The sequence below is a fragment of the Balaenoptera physalus genome (assembly GCF_965194825.1).
Source record: "Balaenoptera physalus genome assembly, chromosome: 13".
NCBI classification, from domain to species: Eukaryota; Metazoa; Chordata; class Mammalia; order Artiodactyla; family Balaenopteridae; genus Balaenoptera; species Balaenoptera physalus.
Window position 1 is genome coordinate 43,260,992 of NC_138892.1, and position 18,864 is coordinate 43,279,855.

Genomic DNA, 18,864 nt, shown 5'->3' on the forward strand with positions numbered 1-18,864 from the left:
TGCAGAACTTTTATCTTAGAGTTGATCCAATCTAATTTCCTTCACTCCGTAGGTGATGAAATTGAGGCTCAGAGAAGTTACCTGACTTACTCTGGGTTTCACAGCTAGTTACAGCTAATTATACGTAGCTCATCCCTGTGGATTTCCAGTGAGTGGTGCACCTCTGGGTTTTTAATTTATAAAACCCCAGACCTGAACTTTGATGGTCTCACACGTGATTAACCCTGAGATATCCCAAGTTCTCCAGGCTCCAGGAATTTCCTTTTATTTAATACCTAATAACAACGTACAAGCCCCCTTTCCACTCCCAAATTAGCAAGAAGTCTAGCCTTTAATGGGCTCTCATGTGCCTCCTCTCTGTCTGGCTTAGTGTTCTAGGTTTTTCTGTGGGTGGACTCTGGAAGTTTCATGACTGCTTCTCCAGGCTGCTGGGAATTTCCTCAGTGTGGACACAGTTCATTTTCTAAGCCCTTCTAAGACCAGGCTATCTAGTTTACAAAATTTTACCAATGGTTTGGGGATGACAGAAGAGAATTACTCTGCAAAAAAGGAAAAGGAACTTGAATGCTAGCTATGACTAGAGTTCATTGGTTAAGCCACTCAGAAGAGGTCCCTTATTGTTGTCTTAATCTTTCAACCTTCCTCTAAGCCCATCCCTGCCACCATATTGCAGGGACCAGTTTAACACACCACGGCCTTTGACAATGTCCCTCCTTCCTGGAGTCCAGACCATTAGGTCTTCATTGGCTCTAGAGAGTTAAAAAAAGTCCTTTCTTCTCCCAGAGAGGCTCTGCAGTCCACATTGATGACAACTTTTGACAAAATCATACAGAGCAGTTTAGTCTTCATGGTCTCATGTTTTCCATTCCAGACTTGAAGTTGGGCTTTCTTTTCACATAATCAAAATGCTCTAAGTAAGAATTTTTTCCAAGACAAAAGAGAACCCCTCCCCCACCCACTATGAATAATGCCTCCACTTCCAGCTAAATTTTAAGTATATAAAACAAACAGAAAAAACCTGTTTGCAGCTTTGAAATAACTATCTCACATAACAGCCAGCCATCAAAATTTCAGTCTTACTGGCTCAAGTTTCTGAACAGCTCCTTATATAACCTGTAGAAATTCTTCACTTCTTCTTGGCTGGTTGCCTTCCATCACCATCTTCAAAACTTATTTCAAAACCCAACCTTTTTTGGAAGCCTGGTTAGCCTCAAGTCCTTCTAATTAACACTTTATTCTTAGCACTTATGTGTGCAGTTTGTGTGATGCCATTTTGCCATATTTCATCATTTGTACATGTGTATTCTCCTCCCAATTAGAAGGAACACAAACACTTTAAAGACAGTTACTTTGTTTTAAGAACCCCTCACTCCCTGTTTGACAACAATGCCTATTTAGTACTCAACAAAATAACATAACATAGTCTTGTCAGACTGAAGTCTATTGTTTACCCCCCAAACACTGCCAAAGACCTTAGACTTACTGCATTGCTCTATTTTGAAAATGTCTTTCATTTCACCTTCCTTCTGAATTTGTCCCAAGTTCAGTTGCCACTGCTTGTCATATGGATTTGGGCATGCCATCCAGTGAAATTCCCATTCGAGAGCATTGTTTAATCTCATTTGACATGAGAGAGTTTAATCTTTAAATTTCATACTGTGATTTTCTATTGCATAACCCAATGGGAACATAGTATGCTGAGATGCCAGAGACTGAACTGAAGCCAGGGTGTCACATTGGCACTGCTTTTTCTATGCAGGAGGATGCTGGTGATATATCTGGGCAGAAGGAACCGTAATCAGAGCTTGAAAAGGTGGTGGAGGGGAGGATATGTGCAAAGGGAACACACCTACTGATACATCTTCTTGAGAGCAGGAAATGAGGTAAGGAAGGGAAGTTGAGAAGCCTGGGCCACTACACCTCAGACCCAACTGTGTCCTGAAAATACCCAACATGCGAGGAGGAGATATAGAGATGGGGTCAAGGAGGGAGGACTAAATTTTGCAGGTCCACACTGAGGTGTAGAAGTAGCTGAACTCAGTGTCTGTGTTATTTAAAAATTTTAGGTCAATAAAATAAAATGGAAACATATCTAATAAACGTCATTACCCACCCCTGTGCCTAGCCCCACCCCATCTTCTTTTAATGTTTAGTACCATGTGAAAATTTAGGGAACTTTGATTTTCCAGTGTTTGAATTCAAAAATATGCTAAAAAATGCTATTTGATAGTTTGGTTACTTGCTTATTCTAATTATGTTTTTCTTATAAGAAGGAAGTATATCTCCGACTAGGAATAAACAACATTAATTCATGATAGAAATCTAAGACCTACACATCTGCAATGGTTTTAATATTATGCAAAACTACTTCTCTGGGTGTCAAAACATGTACTATACATATCTGATGGAATTGACATATAGCTAACAGAATCCAGAGGGGATCTATTTAGAGCCAAATATCTTAGGTTCCAACCCCACCTCTACTCTTAATTAGCTTGCTGATCTGAGCAAGTTACTTGGCCTCTTCAAGTCTCATTTCCCCTTGTTAAATGAGACTGGTGATAATAGTATTTATCTTATAGGGGTGTTGAGAGTTTAAAATGAGTCAATATGTATAAAGTTCATAGAAGAATGCCTGGTACACAGTGCCAAATAAGTGTTCACTATTTTTATGATTATACTCCCATGGTCTACTTTTGCAGTGAGTTCATGCTTAAGGTGCTTGGAGGTGAAGATTTCATTGTTAATCAACTTTACAAATATTGAAAGTTGACTTTTCTTTTTTCTTCTGAAGAATATGTGTGTATGTGACATATATATGCATATGTATATATGTATTTGTATATATGTATATGGTGATCTTTAAGTGTGTGCTTGTTTATTTCCATAATACTCAATAATGGATTAAAATTTTTTTTTATTGTAATTCTGAAAATATTCTACTCATGGGGCAAGTTCTTTCTCATCTTAACCACCAGGCATAGAATGTAATTCAAAGGCGGGAGCAATTTCAGTGAAGGTGTGAGCCCACAGAGTTTCCTTTATATTAGGGCCAAAGGAACAGTTTAACTTTCTCTTTGTTATATTTCAAGTGCATCTCAAGCTGTACTGGGAATATCACTGTAAAATAAAGAGGCTCTTGCAATTCAGCACCTCCTACACACAGCAAATTAAATAGAATGAGAGACAAGGAGCAGACAAGAATCAAGCTCGTAAATATTACACCTTTTTATTAATAATATACAAACGATCTTAATTAAACCCGCGTTTTCCATGAGTAACAATCTCACACACAGTTTGTTCCCTTGTCCAAGGGGTGAAAGTGTCCTGGAGTTTTAATATGAGGAGACTGCTTCCTGGCTTAACAGACTTCCCTACTCTCTGTTTTGCAGTCTTTCAGAAAAAGTGTAGCTTTTCCCAGTTTCTAGGATCCAAGTGACTAAATGAAAGACCTGCTTTTCCTCTGAGCTCTAGATGAGCCTGGGATCCTCGAGATAAGCCTTGCCAATTAAAAAATATTTCAAACCAAACCCATATAGTCCACAAAGGTCTCAGTTAGGTCTCTTTATATTGTTTATTCTCACTGACACCTTCATTGTACTTACTCAGATTTGTGATTATATATTTTCCTGTGATTATTTTTAAAAAGTCTGTTTCCCTCTCTAGATACAAGCTCCTGAGATCAGGGACTCTGTGTATCTTGTTCACGTTCCATTTCCAGTGCTAAGCTCCCCTCTGATCTCTGGTTGGTTCTTTGTGATTTGGTGTGTGTGTGTTAGGGGGAGGCGAAAGCCAGGGATTTTATAACTGCTTCTTCTTTTTCTAGCTGTAAAATAATTTACACACAATACAGTTTACACTTTGAAGTGTATACTTTCATGTGTTTTGACAAATATATGGAGTCATGTAATTTTTACCATAATCAAGATGAAAAACAGTTACATCATTCCTTAAAGTTCCCTCCTTCCCCTTTGCCGTCAATCCCCTACTTTGCTTTCATCTCCAGCTCCTGGCAACCACCAATTTGTTTTCTGTTCCTCTAGTGTTGCCTTTTCTAGAATATCATATAAATGGCCTCAAACAGTGGGTAGTCTTTTGTGTCTGGCTTCTTTCATTTAGCATAATGCTTTTGAAATCCATCCATGTTGTTTTGTCTGTTAGTAATTTGTTGCTTTTTAAAACTGAGAAGAAAGAGAGTAGATTCTTAATAATTATTTATTGAATATATAAAAAGGAATACAGACCTAGAAGAACATCTACTAATGGATTAATTGAGAAAATGTAAACATCTTTATCCATAAGTACTTGCTGATTGCCTGGATAATATGTTAATTATCCTTTCATGGTAATTGTAGATTTGAATACCAGATCTTGTTTTTATCTTCAGATTTTTTAATGGAGTAGTTTTCCAGGATAATTGGCATATTTAAGCACCATCTCTAGTGGAAAGGAAGTCATTTTTTGTTTCTGTGATACCTAGGAGCTAGCGTCTGGATACTGTCCCATGAAGTCTTCAGTGGAGACCCTGCAATAAGTTTGAGAGAGGCTGGTATTTTCAGCATAGGTTATCCCCATTGGGAGAGTAGGCATTGTACTTTTGAAGTAAAAATTTCACCTTTCAGCTAAAAAGGTGTGAAAATTATCTTATTTGTATGTTTAAAAGGAGAATTTAAAATATATTACTTGCCCAACCTTAGAAAAATAAAAATTAATATTGGATACTTCCTGAAAATTTTATCTTGGATCCTTGGAGAGTACTTTCCCCAGTGCTTACTTGGACCATGACAAGAACTTTGATATTTTGAAGAGTGCTAACATTAAGTCATTGAGATGAAAGGAAAATCAGGTCTGTCTTTTCTTCTTTTTCTTTCTTTCTTTTTTTCTTTTTAAATTTATTTTGGCTGCACTGGGTCTTCACTGCGGCGCGCGGGCTTAGTCGCAGCATGTGGGATCTTAGTTCCCAGACCAGGGATCAAACCCGGGCCCCCAGCATTGGGAGCGCAGAGTCTTAACCACTGGACCACCAGGGAAGTCCCAGGTCTGTCTTTTCTAATGACATAAAAGATCAAGGAGAGGCAAAATGTAGAAGGAAAGAAGACTAGATTAAGAATGAGGTGTGGAATCTATATATTAACCAAGTGATTTAACCACTTGTGACAGTAGTATTCTCTGGTAAAATTGGGATAAGTAGTTAAATCCTGCCTATCTCTCAGGTTGCTGTTTTTAAAAATTTTCAAATGTTACTACAAATACAATTAGCAACTACATTCTCTTTGGATTGGCTGTTCTTTTCCTAGAGACAGTCCTGTATGATATTTGAACACGTTGCCCTCTCCTCTAACACAGCAGTGGAGATCACTGTGGGGAAAACTCTTTCTTCATTCACTCCTTTGCATAAATGTCTCCATCAGCACATAAGAATCTTGTTATTAAAAAAAAAAAAAAAAAAACCCCTTAGGTTTTAATTCAAAAAGGATATATGGCAATATACAAGATAGTTTGTAGAATTCTCTACATTTGCTATGGAAAATTACTAAATGCACAGCAATTTTCCTAATATCTTTCTTATTTATTTACTATGTAGCAGGCACTAAGAGTATGACATGTATTATCTCATTTAACCTTCACAACAGTTCTCTAAGGTAGGTAAAGTATTGGCCATATTTCATAGATGAGGAAACCGGGACTTACGTTTTTTTGTTGGTTTTCTGTCTGGTTGTTCTAGTTTTAGCTGGTTTTCATGGCTACCATTATTGTGAGGCTATTGATTTTCAAAGCTACTCCAGAGCTGTGGAAGGTGGAATGGGAATAGGGCAAGTTAAAACTCCACAAAGCTAGCTATTCTTATCAAGATTCAGCTATTCTGTTGTTGTTGTTGAATAAATGCTCTCTTCAGACTGTTGTAAACCTTTGGCTAATTTCCAGAGTTCTAAAAAAAATTGACTTTATCTGATAAAGTTTTTCCATGTTCTCGTTAGAACAGATTTTTGGGGTTCTTACTTAACCATTCCCACTGATGTCCTAGGGAGTGATAGTTTTTTAGCATGGGAGGTGATAGCTAATCTGAGCCATTTCTTTAAAAAAATTTTCACAAATATTGCAATACATTATAAATATATAAATACATTGTGAATAAGGCTGAATTGATCAAAATGTGGTTGAGGACCATCTCCATCAGAATCACCTGGAAATTTATTAAGGATGCAAATTACTGAACTGCCTCAGTCCTATTAAATCAGCTTCTCTAGAGAGAGAACCCTGATCCTATATTTTTCACAAACTCCCAGGTGACTGATGTTGGAAGTTTTTCACAAACTCCCAACTAAAATTGAAAAATCGCTTCCATATGGTATTCTACAATTGACATAATTCAGTGCTTACGTACTAGATATTGGGTTGTAGGATTAATTTTGAACATCTTAAAATTCAGCAATAGGAATTTTGGTAGATAATCACTTTCCTTTGGGTTTACATTTATCAATGATATTTCAGCATTGCCTCCACATAAGTATATCATGAAAATGTCTAAGAGTTGGGTTATTAAGCACCTGCCATCTGCTAGGGGTTCAGGGCTTTCACTATATCATTTAATTCTCAAAGATCTGACTTTTTATCCTTATTTTAAAGGTGAAGAATCTCTCCAGGGTCATATGGCTAACAAAATGGAAGAATTGGGATTTAAAGGAAGTATCCCTGACCCTAAATTCCATGCTTTTTCTGCTTTACTTTCTTGGGTCTCTTAAGCTACAACTCTATTAGACATTTCTCACTTGAGTGTAATGATTATTTTGCCAATAGATTGACAAGCTTATTCATTTTAGTTCTTTTTTAAAAACTTCAGGACATTGGATGTCTTTCTTATCTCATTAATGCAATCCAACATGTCTCTGTCTGAAAGTTATGGAATAATTGGCAAATAAAGTGACTTGTTTGGCGCAGACATGAAACGTGGTATGCATGAGCAAGGAGGTAAGATGATTTGGAACCTCTGTGTGGGCTGAGGGCTGAGTTTCACAGCGGCTCTAAAATGAAGGTGAAAGAAAGGAATTGAGGCCCTTAAGCAAACCAAATCAAATTAGTTCAAAGAAAAGGAAATGACTTTCCAGATTAATAGAGATGAGCTGGCCTGTACATGCTGAACACCCTCATATTTTTCAATGACTGTATGTTATTTTCTCAAGGCTGTGGGCAATGGGTGTATATTTAAAAAGAGGATTTCAGAAGAACAAGTTTTTCTCAATGAGCTGGTCAGCATTTTCTGATATCATTGTGTTCTTTCTCAGAATTCTGGATTTGGTTCATTATGTGTCCAAAAAGAGAGAACATGGCACAGAGGGGTGTCCTGTAGCCCCAGACGAGACCTAGAAAATTGGCTGACCTGACTTTTAGAGCTGGCAGCTTATTTTTGATCTCATTCCATCTGTGTCTGTGCAGAATTCCTTAGGTCATTTATACAGCATAGAGGACTCGAGAGAAATCCAGCTTGTGCTGAATTAATTTTGTGTTCTGAATTTTATCAGATTGGTTCATGTACGGGTACATATTTCTTAGTAGATGTTAAGTTTTAGATAACTAGACTCAGATCTCTTTGAAAACAGGGACTGTTTCTCATTCAGCCTTGTACTATCAAAATCTAACACAGAGCTCTCACACTTAGTAGGCACTCAGGATGTTTGAGGAATGAATAAAAAGTTGGAATCAGTGAGATGCAGATTAGTAGATTATATTTGTCTCATCTGTTCTCAACATACTGCTTCATTTGAAAGTAGATTAAAATATAGATAATAATTCAGTAAATATAAGGGTAAAGAATAACAATAAAACAAAAATCCACGTACCCATCTAGTGTAAGAAAAGGAATGTTGTAATTAACTTTGAAGCCTCTTGAGTCTCCAAACTTTCTCCTTCACTGTGTACCCCACCTCCAGGGGTGGTGACGACTGTCCTAAACTTTGAGTGTATCATCATGGTTGCTTTTATATTAGAAATAAGTGTGCCTGTTGTCATTATTAAAACATGGCTCTTTCTTGGTGGAGAGGATAAGATTAATTTCTGTTTAAAGCAACAGTAATCCTTATCGATAGGCTAAAATTCCGTAAGGGGTGACATGTAAAGCCCCATCCGCTCAAAATATATTCAAATCTTAATAAGAGTTTTCATAGCCTTCCCTCACAGGAGTAAATAACATGGGAATTTCAGGTTCCTTAGTGGGGTGAATGAAGGAGAGATTTTTGGCAGGGACTGTTCCTAGTGTCCCTGTGTATTCCCACTGGACCACACATGCTGCTGTTGTTAATAAGACTCTTCGGCGGCTGGTGACGTGTTGCCTCTGAGAAGTGTGGACCTGCGGTGTGGAGAAACGTGGTCACGATTCCTGTTATTTAAATGTCTGCTCCTTGTGGCTTCATTGATTGTGACAGCAGCTTTACCACCTTGTAGATTTAAAAGGCATGAGCCGTGTTAAATGCCAGGCTTGATAAATCAAAGCTGTTTTCCCACAGAAGAAGATGAAAGAAGTGATTTATAGTTTATTCACAGTGAAGAGTTTGTGTGAGATCACAAGAGAAAAAGTTCTCTCTTTTAAGAACCTGATTGACTTCTTTGGGGACTCTCCAGAAGAAGGAAGATTTGCTCTTGTTTTTCTTTCCTATGGGGCTGGATTTCCTACTTTTTCATGGCTCTTTTTTTTTCTGAAGAGGCCAAGTTTTTTTCTTTGCTTATCAAGGGGGGGAACTAAGGTAATCTTTTGAATACCCTCCAAAGGGGGTCTGTCAGTTTTGTTTGCCATTGACTGAATATAATTCAACTTTGCAATACCCGGATATTGGAAATGGGGTGTCAGTGTTCTGGTTATTATATTGACAGCATTTATACATTTGTTTTCTTCATGTTACATTCGTTTTATTCATGTAGCTCATGTAGTACATTCATGAGTATCTAGTGTGTGCTAGATGCTGGAAGCAAGCGGAGTATAGCGCAGATACAGTCTCTGCCTTTAAGAAGTTTATAGTCTATCATGGGAGGCAGACCATTAATCCCAATTCAGTAATTCAGAGGGACATGAAGTGCTCTGGAAGGGAAGTAAGAGGGCATCAGAGCAAACAGGGCCTCCCTGGTGTAGCGTCACACCAGCCATGTAAGTGCCATGGAGGAAAAGTATACTTCATTTTGCCAAGTGTTCTGGAGGTGAACCTTCTTTCCATCGGCTTCACATTTCCTTGTAGAGGGACATCACTTAAAGTAGTGCTCCTGGCTTCTCTGAGCTGGGCTTGTCTGGCTCAGCCCTTCGCTTCCCTCTGCTTTTGGGATGAAGCCTGTCTGCTCTGAGCCTCTGCCTCTGAGCGGGCGGTGGGGTAATTTGGGGCCTTCCAGGTTCCCAGCACTGCTATGACACTGCTCATGTCTGTCCAAGTCTGCAGTTCAGATTAGGAGAACCACTGCCGCCTCGTACCTCTGCTACACTCCCGACACAGCCTTTATTAGTATTGTGCCGATACTTGATCCCATCTGCTGACTCCATTGTCTCTAAATGAATTCAGAATTTGGGTAGGAGAGAAGATGCTATTATTGGTTCCTTCAAACCTCAACACTAAGCATCAAACTTGATGCATACACTAGAATGCATATACTGATAAAGTCTAATTTCTGGACCAGGGGTTTTCAAACTTTGCTTCTCAGAGGAAGAAGGATTGGAGTGAGCTGGCAGGGCTGAGTCCTTCCTCCATGCACAATGCCTTCAGTGAGAGCAGATTTGCTTGGGTCTATTTTGTATATTAGGCTTCCACACAAAAATTCTGAGGTTAAAAGGAGTTTACAAACTAGTGCCTTAGACTTAGAGCTTTCAAACACTTTCGATCACAATCCACACTGTGTATAATTACATTTTATATCATACATATGCCTATGTATTAAATATATGTGTATACAGACCTTACCATCTGCATTCCATTCCATTCTAATCCAATCCATTCAGTTTCTTTCAATTTTATACCATTAGAAAGGAAAGTTTGGTTAAAACTCACTAAATTGATTTAGTTTTAATTGATTAAAACCACACGTATGACACGAAATTTGGAAAATTCTGCATCAGACTGTGTTCATTTTGCCAAAAGGATGTACTCTGATCTCTTGTCTGCCAATGATCTGACCTTCTCCTGATGACATCTTTTTGCTTTATGTGCCTCATTCCTTTTGAAGCTTAATATATTATTTGTTTCTGAGTGCATATAAAGTAGGGTTAAACTTATTGTGAAATTATTGTCCCTTCTGAGAAAATATTTTTTTCACCATTGTTATTGCTGAGACTTTCACTAATACCAAAATGATGCATTACATTCCAAATCTGGCAAACATTACTACATATTTCTCCTGAGGCTTATTTTAAACCATAGTATTATTACTGGCCTTTTTTGTTTTGTTTTGATAATGGGGTAATTTTCTATCAAATCTCAGTAGTAAACAAAGCTGACAAAAATTCTCAAGTTCATAGAATTTATACTTACCTGGAGTGTTTCTTTTACAGAAAAATATTCATAGGACTCCTATTTTAGACTGAATTATTTATGTGAACTTATTCATCACCACCACCCCATTCTTGACAGTATGACATCCAGAAAATGGCAACGTGATGGGGATGAGGAGGACAGAATCATTTTTGTACTTGAGCTAAAGCCCAGACATTTCAGGTTTGGGTGGAGCGTGAGAAAGGGAACTGGGCAGCCTCAGTGACCCTGGGCACAGGAAGGGTGAGGCGTCCAGAGGGATGTGAAGTGCTCTGGAAGGGAAGTAAGAGGGCATCGGAGCAAACAGGGCCTCCCTGATGTAGCGTCACACCAGCCTGTTCCCTAGTCTGTGAAGCTGACTTTAAAGCAGTAAACATTGAGACGTCAACCCATTACTTAACTTTTGTCTCCATGATTGGACATCTAGTTAAGAGAGCTTCTGATGAGGGGCAAATTGTTCATCCCCAGATGGAGGAGGAAGAATGTGCTTGCCCAGCAAAGCTTGGCCTCCCTGGATGCCCGGTTAAGAGCCCTCTTTCCTGCCTACCTCCAGTCACTGCTTGTTTGCTTGCAGTGGGCGGTAGAAATAGGCAAACACAGGTGCTGTCTGCATTGGCAGCAAGGCCTCTCCTCCAGAGGCAGGCTCTCCCTGGATGGCACTGGCTGGTAACCACAAGTATGAAGATCGAATCAAGTGAATACTGGCTCTCTGCCCACCACTGACTGGTTTATTCAGCTTCCCCATTGTTGATGATAAAACACAATTGAGCTTTCAGTTTCTTCCTTCTGCTTCCAAAACCAGCCTTTGCTGCAGGCTCTCTGACTTGCCATTTCTTGGTGTCATGGAAAGAACACTTGCCTAGATCAGCACACCTGGCTTCTTCTCCAGATTCTGTCTCTAACGTACTGTGCACATCACTTAACCTCCCCGGGCCTTCTTTCAAATGGAGATCCTAATCCCTAATAATGGCTAAGCTTTGTGGTTCTTATCTCAGGGATTTATCAAGGTGGAAAGCAGAAAATGCTTAAGTGAAATTCAGGGCTCTGTCTTAAAATTCTAAACAGTGGAAGAGTGTCCTGGAGGGGGTAAGGGGTGGAGAGAGGCAGTTAGGCTGCAAGGAGAGATTTCTGGAAACTGGGAGGGAGGGAAAGAGAGAGAGAGAGAGAGAGAGAGAGAGAGAGAGCGATCCTGCCTTCAGAACTTGTGTTCTGCTCAGGAGGTGATAAGGCCTTAGGAGGGAGGTGTGACAAACAGTGCAGGCACCCTTAGAAGGCTTGGGTTCTACGACTCGTGTTTCCAACTCACGTGAGATTTCCAGCCTCAGCAAAGAAGCAGCAGAGCCTGGGACAACGGGTGACCCGGCTATAGGCAGTGTGGCCTCTGACAACCTAAGGTATTCCCCACCTTGGAGACGGGTAAGACCCCAGGGCTTTCTACCTTTACAGGAGGGAGCCCCAAGAAGGCCTAGGGCTTAACTTCTTCAAAGTCCAATAGGAATGGGACTTGGAGTCAGAATTAAACTGATTTTTAAAAGAATAAAAATAGCGAATGTGTAATTTTTTTACATACCCAAGTGAAGGGACTGTGGCTCATGCTCTGTTCTGTGTTCCTGTATTTACTGAGTGAAATCTCTCGGAAAACCCTGCACTTTCATTCTGTACACATGGAGCTTTTCTGCCAGGCACCTTCGGAGGCCACCAGAGCTCCAGGCCAGGCCAGGCTGGCCTTGGTGCAGTGTGGGCAAAGCCTGGAGTAAGAAGCAAAATGAGCAATTCGAGGCTTGGAGTCCTTCCCGTGGTGGGTGAGCAGCCTGGGCAGGCCCAGGCAGGGCTCTGGAAGCCCATCACTGAGGAATCAGCCCCCTGGAGCGAGCGTCAGGGTAACACTCAGGAACACTTCAGTAGCCGGGGCTCCTGGCACACCAGCTGAAGCCATTAGGGACTGATAGGTTCTCAGGGCTTCCTCAACCCCAAGTTTATTTCTACTTTCCTGCCTAGGGCCAACAGACTTCCCTCCTCTAACATAGAGACAGGAACCCAGAAGGCTTCTAAGCCAACACTTCTCTCCTGCCGTCATGGTTTCCTGAAAGTGTGGAGACTTTGCGTTGGCTCCTAGACCCCGTTCTCCTTCCACACTTCACAGTTCCCAGGCAGCCACAGAAAGAGGAACGTGCCTGAAAAGAACCACCAGCTGGGTCCACGGAGTTCAGCAGGGGGCATCCACAGCTAATGGAGAAGGTTTGAAGCCTGCCTCCGTGGTTCTGGAAACTCAGCTGTGGCACGCTTGCCAGAAGAGCCCTTCAAGTCGTCTTATTCTTAGTGCCTCTCAGGGCAGCCTTGGCGAAGGCAAGTTCTCCTTGCCTGCAAGTTATTGAGGTCAGCCAAGGAGAGCAGCTTTGGGGGAAATAGGAAGAAGAAGAAGACAATGTATTTTTAGTGCATTTTCTCCTGACTTTCTGTTGCCCCTCTTTTCCTGCCTCCGTCCTCAGTCTCCCCAGAAGCCTCCCAGCACCCCGACATTAGCCAGGTCGCTTCTGTGCCTGCACTGACTGGATCCCTGGAGACGTTCCTGGTTCCCTGAGCCGCCTTTCCTCATAGCCCCTCGTCTGGGATCTCACTCTCTCTTCTTCATCAAAACTGACATACCTGTCCTTCAGGGAAGGAAGCTAATCGGATAAATGAACTCACAATGAAGTACAAAGGAGGATGGTTTAAACTGACCTGTTATACAGAGTATGGAGCATTGTTTCAAATTGTGGTTAAAAAACACATTTCATAAAATTTACCATCTTAACCTTTTTTTTTTTTTTACTTTTTAATTTATTTTTTAATTAATTAATTAGTTTTTGGCTGTGTTGGGTCTTCGTTTCTGTGCGAGGGCTTTCTCCAGTTGCTGCGAGCGGGGGCCACTCTTCATCGCGTTGCGCGGGCCTCTCATTGTCGCGGCCTCTCCCGTTGCGGAGCACAGGCTCCAGACGCGCAGGCTCAGTAGTTGTGGCTCACGGGCTTAGTTGCTCCACGGCATGTGGGATCTTCCCAGACCAGGGCTCGAACCCGTGTCCCCTGCACTGGCAGGCAGATTCTTAACCACTGCGCCACCAGGGAAGCCCCTTAACCATTTTTTAAGTATACAGTTTGGTACTGTTAAGTATGTTCACATTATTGTGAGGCAGATCTCCAGAACTTTTTTATCTTGCAGAATTGAAACTCTGTATCCATTAAACAACTACCCATTTCCTTCTTCTTCCAACCCCTAATAACCACCATTCTACTTTCTATATCTATGAATCTGACTAGATACTTTGTGTAAATAGAATCATAATGTATTTGTCCTTATGTGACTGGCTTAGGGTTCATCCATGTTGTAGCATATGACAGGATTTCCTTCCTTTTTTAAGGCTGCATACTATTCCACTGTATGTACACACCACATTTTGTTTATTCATCCATTGATGAGTATTTGGGTTGCTTCCACATTTTGGCTATTGTGAATAGTGCTACTATAAATATGGATGTGTGAATATCTCTTTGAGACCCTGCTTTCAGTTCTTTAGAATGTATATCCAGAAATAGGATTGCTCGATCACATGGTAGTTCTGTTTTAAATTTTTTGAGGAACTGCCGTATTGTTTTTGACAGCAGTTGCACCATCTTACTAATTCTACCACTAGTGCACAAGGGTTCCAACTTCTCTGCATCCCCACCAACACTAGTTATTTTCTGTGTTTTGTTGTTGTTGTTGCTGTTATTGTTGTTGTTAGTAGCCATCCTAATGGGTGTGAGCGTATGGTTGAATTTTAACAGAATATTTTAATGCTTCAGCCTAAAGGGATAATGATGGTGTTGATTTCAGACTCTGGCACAGGCACTGGGGAGTTATTAGATGTTTTGGTTAGGAGATTCTTATTGCATCCTCTAAATCGCATGACATAGACTTCAGCAGTCATTATATCACCTGAGTGACAGGTAGTTCACCTTCCCTGAAATCTAGAAAAGAATACCTCTTTTTTATGAATAAATTTTATTTTTTTACTTCTATAACATAGATCGGGCATACCAAAAGGACAGAGTAACATTCTGAGATAGTGACAAAATGTTTATCTTTCCTATGAAAATTTTCAAAATAAGATTGCCGTTAAATGCAGTCCCTCAAAAATATATTCCTGACTATATGGACCAGGATTAGAAAAGGAATACTCCCCTACATTCTAGAATTATCAGTGAAAAGCCATGGTGAGTATTTGATATATTTTAAAAATTCTTCCATCATGCGAATACATTTATCTTTTTAAAACAGGTCAAGGATAATCTTGACACATCAAAAACTCAAGTGAAAATTATATCCTCAACTGTTTTGAAACTCAGAATATGAGCTTTTGAATGGGTTCTAAACTTGCGAACTATAGCTTCCCATCCTTACTAATACATTTGATAAAAGTGACACGAAACTTTATTCTTTCATTTATATATTTGATCAATATTTATTGACTTCCCATATGTGCCAGAACCTGTGATAGGTGCTCAGAGGTCAGTGATTTGGCCATGGCATCTGCCCTTATACTGCTCACTGTCTAGTGTGTTTCTGCATCCATCAGAATAGCAGACTTCCTCTTAGTGAAGCAGTATATTGAACTGAATTATAGAATTATTTCTCATCCTTAACATGGAGATAATAGGAACTACCTTACAGCGTTATTGTGAAATTTAGGCGTGATAATATATGTAAAGTGTTAGAACTTTAGTGCATGGCACATAATAGGAGCTCAATAAACTTGAGCTAAAAATAAATAAATAAATAAATAAAAATCATAGAACTCTATAGTTGTAGGAGACCTTACAGTTTGTTTAACAATCCAAACTCCTCAATTTAAGGTTGGAGAATATGACTCTCAGTGAGGTTAAGTAGCTTACTCAAGGTTGCAACTTGTTTGTTAGCAGGAGAAACAGTGGGACCCAAGATCTCTTGATTTCTACCTCATTGAAATGTTTACTATAATAGCTGTCAGAGAAGTTGTGGGTGGGAGAAGAACAGCATAATAGTTCCAAGCACGTGGCAGATACTCAATAAATGCAGTAAATGCTTGTTGCATCACTGTAAGAGCTTCCAAAAGCCTGATGACATGCAATTGGATGTTTTTATTCTAGTTGAGCATAATCTGATTCCTTAAAGATATCACGTTGGCCGGTGGTTTATGCATGAGGTGATTTGCTTGGGTTGAGTCCGTGGAAAACCGGTGCCATGCAAACAAGCCCACCATTGTTTACTGATCAGGTGCGGTCTCCTACCTACTTACCAGGCGTTGGCCACAAAACATGTTCACTTTGGCAGTAGTTTCCAAGATTACCAAAGGCATTCTCTTGGTTATGGAGATTTGAAAATCTGAGAAAAAGTCTTCCTTATTTTCAACCCAATCTATTTCACCTCCGAAAATATTGAAGAGGTATGAACAAGTGGCAAGTTCTCAGTACATTCCTGCAGACAGCATCCAGGGAGAACCTGAAGTAGACCGTGTGAGCACATAAACCTTTAGAGTCCTATGACCCACACAACGTTTTAATCCACTATTTAGGGAACAAAGCAGCAATAACCTGCAGAGGGTCCAAAGAGGAAAGTAACTGTCCTTTCTGAAAGGAAATGAAGTTCTGTTTGTGCTTGCCTCTCCTCACACCTTCAGGGTCATGAAAGGCTTTCTTTTTGGAGATCAGCCACAGTTACTGCCTAAAAAGCCGCACACCTCCTTCAAGGCTTCAGTCACAGCCTTGAAGGAAAGCGTGAAATCACCAACTAAGCAGCCTGTGGGCCTTAGATGAGCAATTGTCCAACTTAGGAAGAGGAAAGAGAAGAAGGAACAAGAAAAGGAATCAGGGTCAATATCAGTTACATTTGGGTGAGGATCCATTTGATTAATGATAATTTTAATCCTTGAATTTCAGGGACAAGCCTCTTAACTTTCCTTCTGTAACTGTAAGTGTAGTTATCCTTTGCCTGTTTTGTGCGGTGACAGTTTAGTATAGGGCGGTGATTCCTAGTGAGTAGTGGTGGTAGGGGGTGTGATTTGACCTCCCCTTCACCACGGGACTTTAGCAGTGTCTGGGGACATTTTTGATTTTTACAACCCCGCGGGTGGGGCGACCGGGGTGGTGCTATTGGCATCTAGTAGGTAGAGACCAGAGAGGCTGCAAAACCTCTTACGATGCACAGGACAGCCCCCACAATAAAGAATTATCCTCTTTAAAATGCCCATCGTGCCAGGATTGAGAAACTCTGGTATAGCAGCTAAAAGTTCATTTATGGAGCCAGATGGGCTGAGTTTCCCTTGACCTTGTATAGGTAACTGAACCTCTGTCTCTCAATTCCCCATCTGCAAAATGAAATAATAAGAGTATTTTCCTTATAAGATTTTTATGTGGATTAAATGAGTGTATGTATATGGTTCTCAGAACAGTGCCCAGTATATAGTCAACACCATGTAAATATTAGTTGTTATTCTCGTGCAGAACAGCACAGGGTAGATATCAGAACCATCAGAACAATAATCTCTGCACAAGTATGTTTTTTTTTTTAAATAAATTTATTTATTTATTTATTTATTTTTGGCTGCGTTGGGTCTTCGTTGCTGCGCACGGGCTTTCTCTAGTTGCGGTGAGTGGGGGCTACTCTTCGTTGTGGTGCGCGGGCTTCTCATTGTTGTGGCTTCTCTTGTTGCGGAGCACGGGCTCTAGGCGCGCAGGCTTCAGTAGTTGTGGCACGTGGGCTCAGTAGTTGTGGCTCGCGGGCTCTAGAGCTCAGGCTCAGTAGTTGTGGCGCACGGGCTTAGTTGCTCTGCGGCATGTGGGATCTTTCCAGGCCAGGGCTCGAACCTGTGTCCCTTGCATTGGCAGGCAGATTCGTAACCACTGCGCCACCAGGGAAGCCCAGCACAAGTATGTTTTTGAAGGGAACTTCATTAGAAATCACTTTATAAGGTAATGATCAGTACAGACTGACTAATTTGATGTGACCTATGAGATATTGGAATCTGAGTGATAATGAACTGTGTGACACTGTCATTACTCTGCTAGTTTCCTACAGCCAGTTTAGTGCTGTGGTGTTGAAATGGAAAAGATGTCCAGGGTGGTGTTTGAGTTTAGTTAGTAATCATGTTTTCAAGATTCTTAAAAGATCAAAGATGTGAGATGGGGGAAAAGGAGAGACTAAAGGACATATAATTGAAAATTAACCACTCACTTGACAGGGCTTTTGGTGTTCATAAGTGGAGGCACTTGACCTTTAAGGTAACAGAGATAAAACTGTAAAAGACCAGAGTCTGATGAAAGACCTTGAAAACTAACTAAAGGTGGTGATATTTGTGGACAGAGCCAACGCATTATCATATGATTTATTCTCCCAATAATTGTAGAGTTGAAGACGCCAAAAAGGGAACATTTAAGTACATATGACAAATTATAGGTGTTCAGCAGGGGAAAGAGGCTTGAATCGGCTGAACTGGACTGTCTGAATACTATGCCCAGAATTATATTTAATCTAGTGGTTTTGATTTGCATGAGAGTCTGAAAATATCTCTACTAAGCTCGCTTAAATAGTCCTTGACCTTGAGGCTCTTGTTTTATGCTCTAGATAATTTCAGCAGCCAGGGGACCCACTCTGACTTTTCCCTATTCTAGATTCTTTCTCTCAGAATGAAAGTTTTAATTAAGAAGATACTTAACATTAGGGGCTATAGGAAATTTCACAAAGCCTCAGGAGACCAACTTTAAAGTCACAGTTTCAGACCATTCTACGATAACTGCCCATCTACTTTAAGTATTTGTGAACCTAGAAGAAGATATTTGCAGTAATACTGAGATCCTCCAAGCCTCCATAAAATGTGCCTTTATGGTATATACTCACTTCTAAGCTCAAAGGGCTGAAATTCGCCTGGTTCTGGTATAGTCTCTTACCAGTAAAATGGAAGAGGTCACAGAGAACAAGGGTAATAACTACCCTTTTTGAATACCTAATATAAGCATAATCAGGTACTGTGCAAGGTATTTTAAACATTAAAAACATATTAAAAAACTCTGCCCATTTTTTAGAAAGTAAAGCCAAGGTTCAAAGTCAGGTAATTGGCTCAAGATCATAGAGCTGGTAAATTATGGTGCCAGGATTCAGATGCAGGTCTGTCTCTCCCTAAGGCCTTTTCTGCTTTATCTCGTTATCTCTTGAGTAATTAGCATAGAAAATCCAGCTCTCAGGCAATACCAGCGTCCTAGGAGTCTCTGAAAGATGAGGGATTTGAGGTGGGTCATGTCTGGGGCTGGGGATCTGTTCATTTGGAATTAACCAAAAACTTATGTCCTCTTCTGATATTTTAAAATATGG

At 40.3% G+C, this 18,864-nt stretch overlaps 1 long non-coding RNA gene across 1 annotated transcript in view; it reads left to right on the forward strand.

The window, feature by feature from the left end:
* LOC309640447 overlaps positions 1–18,864 on the forward strand; it is a 191,600-nt gene that overhangs the window by 18,268 nt on the left and 154,468 nt on the right. The window contains exon 2 of the long non-coding RNA XR_014252228.1: positions 1,760–1,883. This is a non-coding gene — a long non-coding RNA (uncharacterized lncRNA). The remainder of the gene's footprint in view (positions 1–1,759; positions 1,884–18,864) is intronic.